The sequence below is a fragment of the Suricata suricatta genome, chromosome 15 (assembly GCF_006229205.1).
Source record: "Suricata suricatta isolate VVHF042 chromosome 15, meerkat_22Aug2017_6uvM2_HiC, whole genome shotgun sequence".
Lineage (NCBI taxonomy): Eukaryota > Metazoa > Chordata > Mammalia > Carnivora > Herpestidae > Suricata > Suricata suricatta.
The window spans coordinates 4,940,668-4,949,874 of NC_043714.1; the positions used below are offsets into that span (position 1 = coordinate 4,940,668).

The 9,207-nt window shown below is 44.1% G+C and overlaps 1 protein-coding gene and 1 long non-coding RNA gene across 8 annotated transcripts in view; one reads left to right on the forward strand and one right to left on the reverse strand.

Annotated features, from left to right (window-relative positions):
• Positions 1-517, reverse strand: part of RB1CC1 (RB1 inducible coiled-coil 1) — a 90,421-nt gene extending 89,904 nt beyond the window's left edge. For 5 of the 7 annotated variants that reach the window (XM_029923935.1, XM_029923933.1, XM_029923934.1 and 2 more), the window contains exon 1: positions 131-516. The gene's annotated coding sequence lies outside the window, so the exon portion shown is untranslated. Of the gene's footprint in view, positions 1-130 lie in introns of all 7 variants that reach the window. The other 2 variants (XM_029923936.1, XM_029923937.1) reach the window with 1 other exon arrangement.
• Positions 518-586: 69 nt separating this feature from the next.
• LOC115279379 lies at positions 587-8,241 on the forward strand. Its single transcript, XR_003903395.1, has 2 exons — positions 587-985; positions 7,968-8,241. It is a non-coding gene; the product is annotated as an uncharacterized LOC115279379 (long non-coding RNA).
• Positions 8,242-9,207: the final 966 nt, after the last annotated feature.

The window sequence follows — 9,207 nt, forward strand, 5'->3', positions numbered from 1 at the left end:
GCACACACCTGCGCACGGGCGGCGCTCCACCCGGCGGGGACCCCGGCGTCCCTAGTCCGCCGCGTCCGGGCTCGCCGCGCGGCCGCGGTGCCAGATGGGGGCAGGGGACACGGGCGGCGACAGCACTTACCTGGCAGCACCTCCTCCTCCACCGGCGGCAGCAGCAGCAGAGCCGGCAGCCCCTGGCACCATCTTCCGCCGCCGCCTCGTCCGCGGCGGCGGCTACCAACCGCCCATCAGGCACCGCCAACCGACACAACCGCCGGCGTCCCAGGTGCCGGTCGCGGCCCCGAGCTCCGGGCGGGAGGGAGGGGACGGGGCGGAGACGGGACGCTGTCAGGCCCCTCGGCTCTGGGACAGGGGCCGGGGGCGGGAGGCAAGGGGCCGCGGCCGGTCAGAGCCGAGGGGCCGGGGCGAGACGGAGACCCCAAGGCAGCGCCAAGGGCTCTGCAGGGCCGCGGACACCGCCGCGGTTGGGTTTGTTATTGTCGACTCCGTCCCTTCCTCCGCGGAGCACGCCGGGAAACCGTGGGCGGGGGGAGGGGCGCGCCGGGCGGCCGGGGCGGTGCAGGGAGGCGCGCGCAGCTCCGGAAGTCAGCAGGCCGCCGGGAAGGGGGCCGGCTCCGCCTCCAGCCGCGGCCGGCCGGCCTGTCCTCTTCTGACCCGGGGACAGACGCCGCTGGGGCGCCGTTGGGCGATACGAGACGTCGTCCACCCGCGGGCAGCCCCAAGGTGATTTTGACCTTTCTCGCTACCGCGAGCTGGCCGGAGGCGGACCCCGCCGAATTTTGGATTAGCCCCAGGTTCAACAGCTTATCTTTCTGAACCTGTCGCGGAGGAGCGGGGCCCGCCGAGGTTCTGTGCCCTCGTCGCCCGGCCGCGTACGGGGCCAAGATGACGTGCCCGGCCGCGGCCCGGCCCGGCTAGATTGTCACCCGCACCACACCCCGCCGCCGGGACTTCAGACAGCTGATAAGTGTCTCGGGTAAGTTCAAGTGTGGGGCGGCACTCCTTTTCTCAGACCAGGTAAGGCAAAGAAAATGTCCAAGACGCAAGAAAGAGCTAAGGCTTGGTCGATTGGAATGAAGGTGTGAGCAGCGTGAGCACCGGTATTCTGCTTTACGAATACGGAGTTCGTTCTCAAGTGGGTTATAGCGCGAGTTACCGGTGGAAAACCATTTCCATGGAGGGGCGGGGGGGGGGGGGCTGATTTGGTGAAGATGATCAGCCACAAGCGATGACTTGAAACGACCAGGTTTTGAGTATTAAAGTACGGCGAGCAGAAGTTACACGGAGAATAATTGTATAATACTCTTTAGATTCCTGCTCTGTCGAGGCATAGCTTGTGCAAGTAAACGCTTAGAGGTACTATCGCGATCCGAGGGCCACTCAGTTGGGTTTACATTGAAATGACTATGATCACCGTTTTCAAGAGCCATTAAAACAGAACAAGCACAATTTGGAAGCAAAGTTTGTAATCCTTCGTGTATCACGGTAGAAACGGGTTTAAAACAAAAAACGTTGGCCTAGACGGCAGATGAGCGTCAGGGATTTTCAGTTTCCATCATGCTTACCCGGCGTCTGAAGGTTATATTCGAGAAGAGCTTTTTTTTTTTTTAACCACTTTGTTTTTTAACTTTACATTCCTGTATATCCCAGAGAGAATCTTATCAGGGAAATTGTTTTGCTTTAGGTGTGTGTGTGTGTGTGTGTGTGTGTGTGTGTGTGTGTGTGTTTAAGCGGGATTTTTATACCAGCAAGATGGAGCTGACAAGTGAAAATTAAGGTTAGGTTGTTCTTATGCCTCAGGGGCAGGTATGGAACTGGCAAGACTGAAGACAGATTATTGTTATTAGTCACAGCATAGTAACCAGCACACAGAAAGAAATGAGGCAGTGAGGGGAGATTTGGCCAGAAAATTGGTCAGCAAAACACACTGTGAGGCCTCTAAGGAATGTCCTGGTTCTTAACCTTCTCTTAGCCATCACTGACATTCATCATTACAAAGACAGTACAGCCTGGAATGTGGAAACATCACCAACCAGGCCAGTGATAGTCTATTACATAATAAAACGATTCAGCCCTCATCTTGTCCTAGTCATTATTTGGAAGAAATGACCAGAAAGGATTACATCCTTCCAGAATATAAAGGTTAAAAGTGTATATGCATTCCGTGTTGTTTCTTAGTGATAAGTGTGTTAACATTAGCTTTGTTATGTATGTTCAGGCATCTGGAGTAAAAAAATACCGATTACTGATACTGCTTATGTTCGTAGTAATGAGTTTCAACAGGTTACATTTTCTTTCCTATGGAGGATTCTGAAAACCCGCTGTGTTCTCCCTTCCTTGGTAAATTAAAACAACAAAATTTCCTCATCCAGCATTACTTCTGCACCAAGCTTCACAGGAAGTCCAGAATCTAGAGCCTCATTTCCACCTGCTGCTCTGTTCACACAGAGATTCCAAAAAGATTAATAGGGGCCTCCACACAATTGTAGTAAATGGACAGTGCTGATACTTCATGTGAACTTTCTAGAGCATTCACTCTTTTTAGTTAACTACTCTTTAACTTGCTTCCCTCTTGCAGTGTCTCCCTCTCTGCTCTTAAAGCTGTGTCCTTTCGCTTGGTCCTCTTCCAGATCCTTGAGTAATTAATCATAACGCGATGTACGCGATGCAAAATAGTCTATGGGAGAAGAGATGAGAGACTTCATCTTGTCCTCATTATTTCATGGTTATTTTTTAATTTAATGAACATTTGGGTCTTTTCATAGATTTATAGTGAGGACCAAAGAGAGTGGATGTGTTTAGGAGTGTGTAGGGATTGTGCAGAGTCTAGAGAAACACTGTTAAGTACTTCAAATCCATCAAATCTTTAAACTCCTATTTCTCCTTCAAGTCTCCATTTCAGTGTCACTTTCTCAGGGAATCCTTGCCTGACAGGTCTAGATTACTGTATCTTTTACTGCCTGTCTAACGTGCTGAAACGTAAGTCCTCTTAATAGAAGGAATGATATCCCCAGTATGGTGGACACACAAACACTTGTTGACCCTGCCCTAAACTTTTTCAGGCCTGCAATTCGTAGTTGGACTCACCTCTCAACTAGACTCTGGTATCTACTCCATCCAAGGACCATCCCATAGGTCTCTTCCCTAACAGGCTTCACTGCTCTTTTGTAAACTGGATACAATGTAGACTCTTTAACATAGCATTAGCTTCTCTTCATTTTGTAGTGACTCACTGTCCAACTCCTGGCACTTTTCCCCTTTACCCTTGGGAGCTTCCTCATCCAGCAAGGTTCCTCCCCCCTCGTTCATTTCTCCCAGTCATTTTTCAAGGCCCTTGGACATCAGCCAGCTTCTGACTTCTGGGCAATAAAGGAATCCACCCAGCCCACTACCTCTGCTCCATAACCACACAACTGTAAATTCTTGTCTCCCCTCTATGAAACCCTTAGGTTTAGGACCTATGAATCGTTAATTTTTAAGTTGCCAGAACTTTCTATAGAGATTGGCACATAATTAGCAATTAATGAAATACTTGTATTGAAGGTTGACCAAGAAGTTACTGTGGGAAATTGCTACCTTCAAATATCCCAAAAGCCTGTGCAGGAGACCATTCAATAATCACTGTAGTGACAAATTTAAATGACATTAGTTTCCTCCCCAGAATACATCAGGATATTAGGGAGGTTACAGCTGCCAGCTGTATTTTGTTGACTCTGCCTCGTTTCGGATTTTATTCTGTGTGTGTGAGGTATCTCTCAACCTAGTGTGATTGCCCTCATTTTCTTTTAGGCGAGGTTCACATAGCCGACAACTGCAATTAACATAATCTGGCTTTTTTTTTTTCAAAGAATGAATTAGAATTAACCATTTTTAAAGGTTAGCGCCTTTTAAAAAAAGTTTTAGATTTCATAGCTAATGATGTATAAAACATGGCCGTGCACTACTGGGAGACTCCTGGCACTGTGATTGTCACTTGGTGTTTTCAGTACTGTTTACACGTTAGGCTGCCCTGCTCAGTCGGTTTGTTGGGACTTGTATTATTAATGATAATGATGAGAGTTAACTTATAAGTGTTTATCTTCAAAGCTAGTGATGAGCTCAATGAGCTAGTTAGTAACACTGTTTCTCATGCTACAACACATAGGACACTTCTAGCAGCATATTAATTTCCCAACAGATTTAAACCAATAGGTTGAGACCAACTATTTTTAGTCATTTTTCACATTAAGTTCTTGTCTTTCGTTATTCTGAAGAGCTTTTTAACACAGTGTCCAGATATCCAGCTGAAAGGTCTTAAAGCAGAAGCTCATCAGTTGTAAAGACACAGATACAGACTACACAGGCATCAAGTGGTAGTCGGACTTCAGGTGGCACCTTTAGAACTTCCTTTATTGTGAATCACATTAAAAAATATGTCCTAGGGCCACCTGGGTGGCTCATTCAGTGGAACCTCCAATTCCTGATTTCTGCTCAGGTCATGACCTCATAGGTTCTAGAGTTTGAGCCCTGCCTCCGGCTCTGTGCTGACAGTGCAGGGCCTGCTTGGGATTCATTCTCTCTCAAAATAAATAAACCTAAAAAAATACATTTTAACGTTGAGACCTGGTGCATACACACAGGCCTCTATCACTGAAACCGTGTTTTATGGAAACAGTACTTGTGATGCGCTCCAATATTTTCTATTCTATTTTTGGTCCAATGCTAGTCTTGAGCCACTAAGTTGATTTTACCAGCAGTGGCTTGGAAGGTCTTAGATTCAGTGACATAGGCCCCAAACCTTGAGGTTTTTTTGGCCCTGAGCTTCCCATCAGTTCTTCCTATTTAGACTACACCCCTGAATAGTAAAGTTTGTGATTATGTTTATTTAGAAAAAATAAATAACCTAAGTGAAGCTGATGCAACACTAGTGAGTGAATCTTGGATGACGAATGTGGGCTCTAAGTGAATAAATCTCTTTGTCTTACTAGCTTTGTCCAGTTTCTAATCACTTTCTCCATTTTTATAGATGGGGAAGTGAGGGGTCAAGTCGCTCATCCCTTCTAATGTTCTGCAGCTAGGAACTGTTACGGCCCATCTATGAGCCCCACCGATTTCACCGGCTGTATCCTCAAGCGCTACACTATGCTGCCCCTTAATTTCCTGAATTCCTGGAGGGCGGGGAGACAGGGGAATGAAAATTTTAAGTCTAGCAGTAGCCACAGCATCTAAGCACTATTCACATTTTGGGCCAGGTAATTTTTGTTTGTTATAAGAGGGCCATCTTCTACATTTTAGGAGATTTAACAACATTCCTAACGTCTACCCACGTGATGCCAGTGGCACCCCCAGTTATGACCATGAAAAACACCTCTGGACATGTTGTAATGTTCCCAAAGAGACAATCACTTTCTTCCCAGAGCCCCAGGCTAAAGCATGGTACAGCCATGTAATGAAATGCATTGCACTCAGTGAAGTTCTATTTTAGAAAAATAATGACAAAGGTTAAAATGTGTATGTTAGAATGCAGACCTACTGTGCTATTCTTCAAGGTACACTACCCTTCCTGTGTTCACATCTCTGAACTCTGGGTGTGTTTAACAATGAATAGGGTCCTGCAGTCTTCTTGATGTGGGAAACAAAGGCAAATGAAAATTTTCCTGACTGCCCTCAGCCCATTGACAAGTCCTTGAAACAGTAGAGTGACCTTTCTCTGGGAGCTCAGCTGCCTCAAGGATGACGCTTTGCTGAGAGCAAAAGGCAATTGTAGCTCAGCACCCCACCCCCAGGATCCTGTAAGTCTACTTTTAACATACAAAAATTCCTTTGGAAACTTTATCTCTCCCCCGCCCCTGCCCCAAGCTCTATGTTGGCAATCATACTCCAAGCCCAGACATCTGTCATATGTCAGATAGACATCTGAAGGTCTCATGACTGAGGTAATAAGTGACCTTTTCCTAAACAATAACTGCTGCCCCCCCCCCCCCCCGCCCCAAGGTCCTGGAAACCTTGCCTCCAAAATCCCTTAGACACTTAAGCCGCCCCTAACCCTTTCCCAAACTGACGGAGCGCAGCCCCAGTGCAGCGCTTTCTGCCCAGAGGTCCTGTCCCCGTGCTTTAATAAGGCCCCCTTTGTGCAAAGACGTATCAAGAATTCTTTCTTGGCTGTCAGCTCTGTACCCACACCACCACTCCAAAACCACATCACTGCTAACCAACTGCCCTCCATTACCTGTTTATCAAAGATATCAAAAACACTAGCTCAGGGGGGAAAAAATCCTAAGAAACAACGGTGGAGCATTCTTTTGAGCACAAAGTATCTAAAGTTTGTGGAGAGGGTTGGGAGAAAGGATGAATCAGACCCGATGGAAGACACTTGACAGAAACAGTCCGAAGCGTGCCCTGTCCCAGAATTGCAAAGCCAGCCAGCGTGGGAGATTTAGCACCACGACTTGTTCCATTATGGATTTTCCAGAAAGACCTGTTGTCAATGCTTTCACTGGCGAAAAGATGAATTGTATGGAAAAGAACCATTTAATTTTACTTACATTTTCCTTTATATATTTTCTGAGAGAGAAAGAGTGGGAGAGAGAGAATCCGAACCATGCTCTGCATTGTCAGTGCAGAGCCCAACACAGGTCTCAATCCCACGACCCTGGGATCGTGATTTGTGCTGAAACCAAGAGTCAGACGCTCAACTGACTAAACCAACCAGGCATCGTGTTGTTTTTAACTTTTCAATTTTGATGCCCTTGATCACACGAAATCTCTTTTTCTACCCAAGTTTATATATAAATTCCAACTAGTTAACATATAATGGAATATTAGTTTCAGGTGTCGAATTCATATGAAATTTCAGTAAAAATTCACTGTCTCTTCTGGCCATTATTATTATTAGTTTCATGGTTGTGACTGAAAGAAGAGTGGAGTGTTAAACATAAATTATCCACTTCAAGTGTCAAATACACTATACAGTGACAAGGTCCGGGACTCACTTTTTTTTTTTATTTTTTTTAATGTTTTATTTATTTTTGATACAGAGAGAGACAGAGCATGAGAGGGGGAGGGGCAGAGAGAGAAGGAGACACAGAACTGGAAGCAGGCTCCAGGCTCTGAGCTAGCTATCAGCACAGAGCCTGACGTGGGGCTCGAACCCACGAACGTGAGATCTGACCTGAGCCGAAGCCGGAGGCTTAACCGACTGAGCCACCCAGGTGCCCCAGGACTCGCTTTTTTAATAAGCTCTAGAGGGAATGCTAACGCAAACTTAGCCTTGGGAAATGAGTAAATCTGTAAAGATCCTTTTAATCCTAATAAGTCTTCTGTTCTTCTTTAAATCCATAGGTACCGCCCTCTCTGACAACGAATTAGTTAGCAACATTTTAATCTACTCCAGCACTTTCTGTATCTTTGTACTCTTATCAGGGGATTGATTTGAATGTGCCATTCTTAAATGTTCCTTAATTTTTTTTAATTGTACACATTGTTTCTATACAACTGAATCATAAGCTTGTTTGCATTTAGGAATTGGAAAACCTGAGATCTCATTTGGACTTAGAAAATCTCTTCATATGTATGATTTCCTCCGTGTTCACCATACCTGTTTTAGCTTCCTCACGTTACTCTAGGTGAGAATGAGGATTGCGTGTAAAACATACTGCACTTCGGACGTTTTGCATGGTCCCAGAATGATGGTAACAATGGCTACTCGTACTTTTTGAAAAACAACAATTCCATGAGTTTTTAAAATTAATGAAGTGTTTTTATGTATTTTAGTGTAATCTAGTTATATTTAAAACATAAAAGAATTACTTCAAGATATTTCTTAATTTTATATCTTTGTTATTCACAATTATCATAAGTTTCTTGCCTCCTTTCTTTCTCCCTTTCATTCCTTTCTACCCCCTGAAGTACTGAAAACTGATCAAAGAAAGAGAGATGGTTGTATTAAATGCTTTCTCTTTTCCTGCCCATATATAAAGCTCCCAAGAACAACTTTACATTTCTGTTTCAAGAAGATTGAAAATATCCAACATCACCAAAAAAATAACCTGAACATCCAGCCTTTGAAGAGAAGTTATGGTGTGGATATCTTCAACACAGTGGACGGTACAGATTCCGAAGAAGCAAAACTCTAAGTGATTAAGGAAATATATTATCTTCCTATTTCATGAAACTCAGTTGTATTAAGTTTTTGCATAAAAACATTTTTATTATATTTCTGTGTACTGGCAATAAACAATTCAAATCATAAAATTGAGAAATTTTCATTTATTTTTTTAAAATTTTTTGTTGTTTATTTTTTGAGAGAGAGACAGAGCATGAGTGGGGGAGGGACAGAGAGCAAGAGGGAGACACTGAATCTGAAACCGGCTCCAGGTTCTGAGCTGTCAGCACAGAGCATGCCGCAGGGCTCAAACTTTTGAGCTGTGAGCTGAAGTCAGTCAAACACTTAACCAGCTGAGCTACCCAGGTGCCCTGAAAAAATTTCATTTAAATAGCATCCAGTTAAAAAGTATATAGTAGGAATAAATTTAGCCAAAGAAATGCAAGACATGTACACTGAAAATTGTAAAACGTTGAAAAAAATTAAACATCCCACATTCGTGAATCAAAAGACTGAGGTGGCAATACTTTCCGGATTGATATGCAGATTCAACAAGAAATAAACTGCTATATACTTAAAGTTAATTGATTTTCAAAAAGGGAGCCAGTACATCTCACCGGAGGAAGATAGCTTTTTCAACAAATGGCATTGGGACAATTGGATATCCATATGAAAAAAAAAAGGGGGGGCTCCCCATTCATACCATATACAAAAATTAAACTGGATGGAAAACCTATGCAATAGCTAAAACTATAAAACTTAGTAGAAAGCAATAGGAATAAATGTGAACATGGATTTAGTATAAGTCTGACACCAAAAACAGTTAACACACGCACATGCACATTAGCTACATTGAACTTCATCAAAATTAAAAAACTTTTGTGCCTCATAGGACACCACCCAAAAGGTGCAAAGACAATACGGGAATGTGAGAAAGTGTGAATTACCTATCACATAAAGAACAAGTGTCCAGGATTTATAATGAACTCTTACAACTCGATAATAAAAAGAACCCAGTTTATAAAATGGGTTAAGACTTGAACAGATTATCTCTAAAGATATACAAATAGCCAGTAAGCACGTGGAAAGATGCTCAATCTCGGTCACTATGGAAG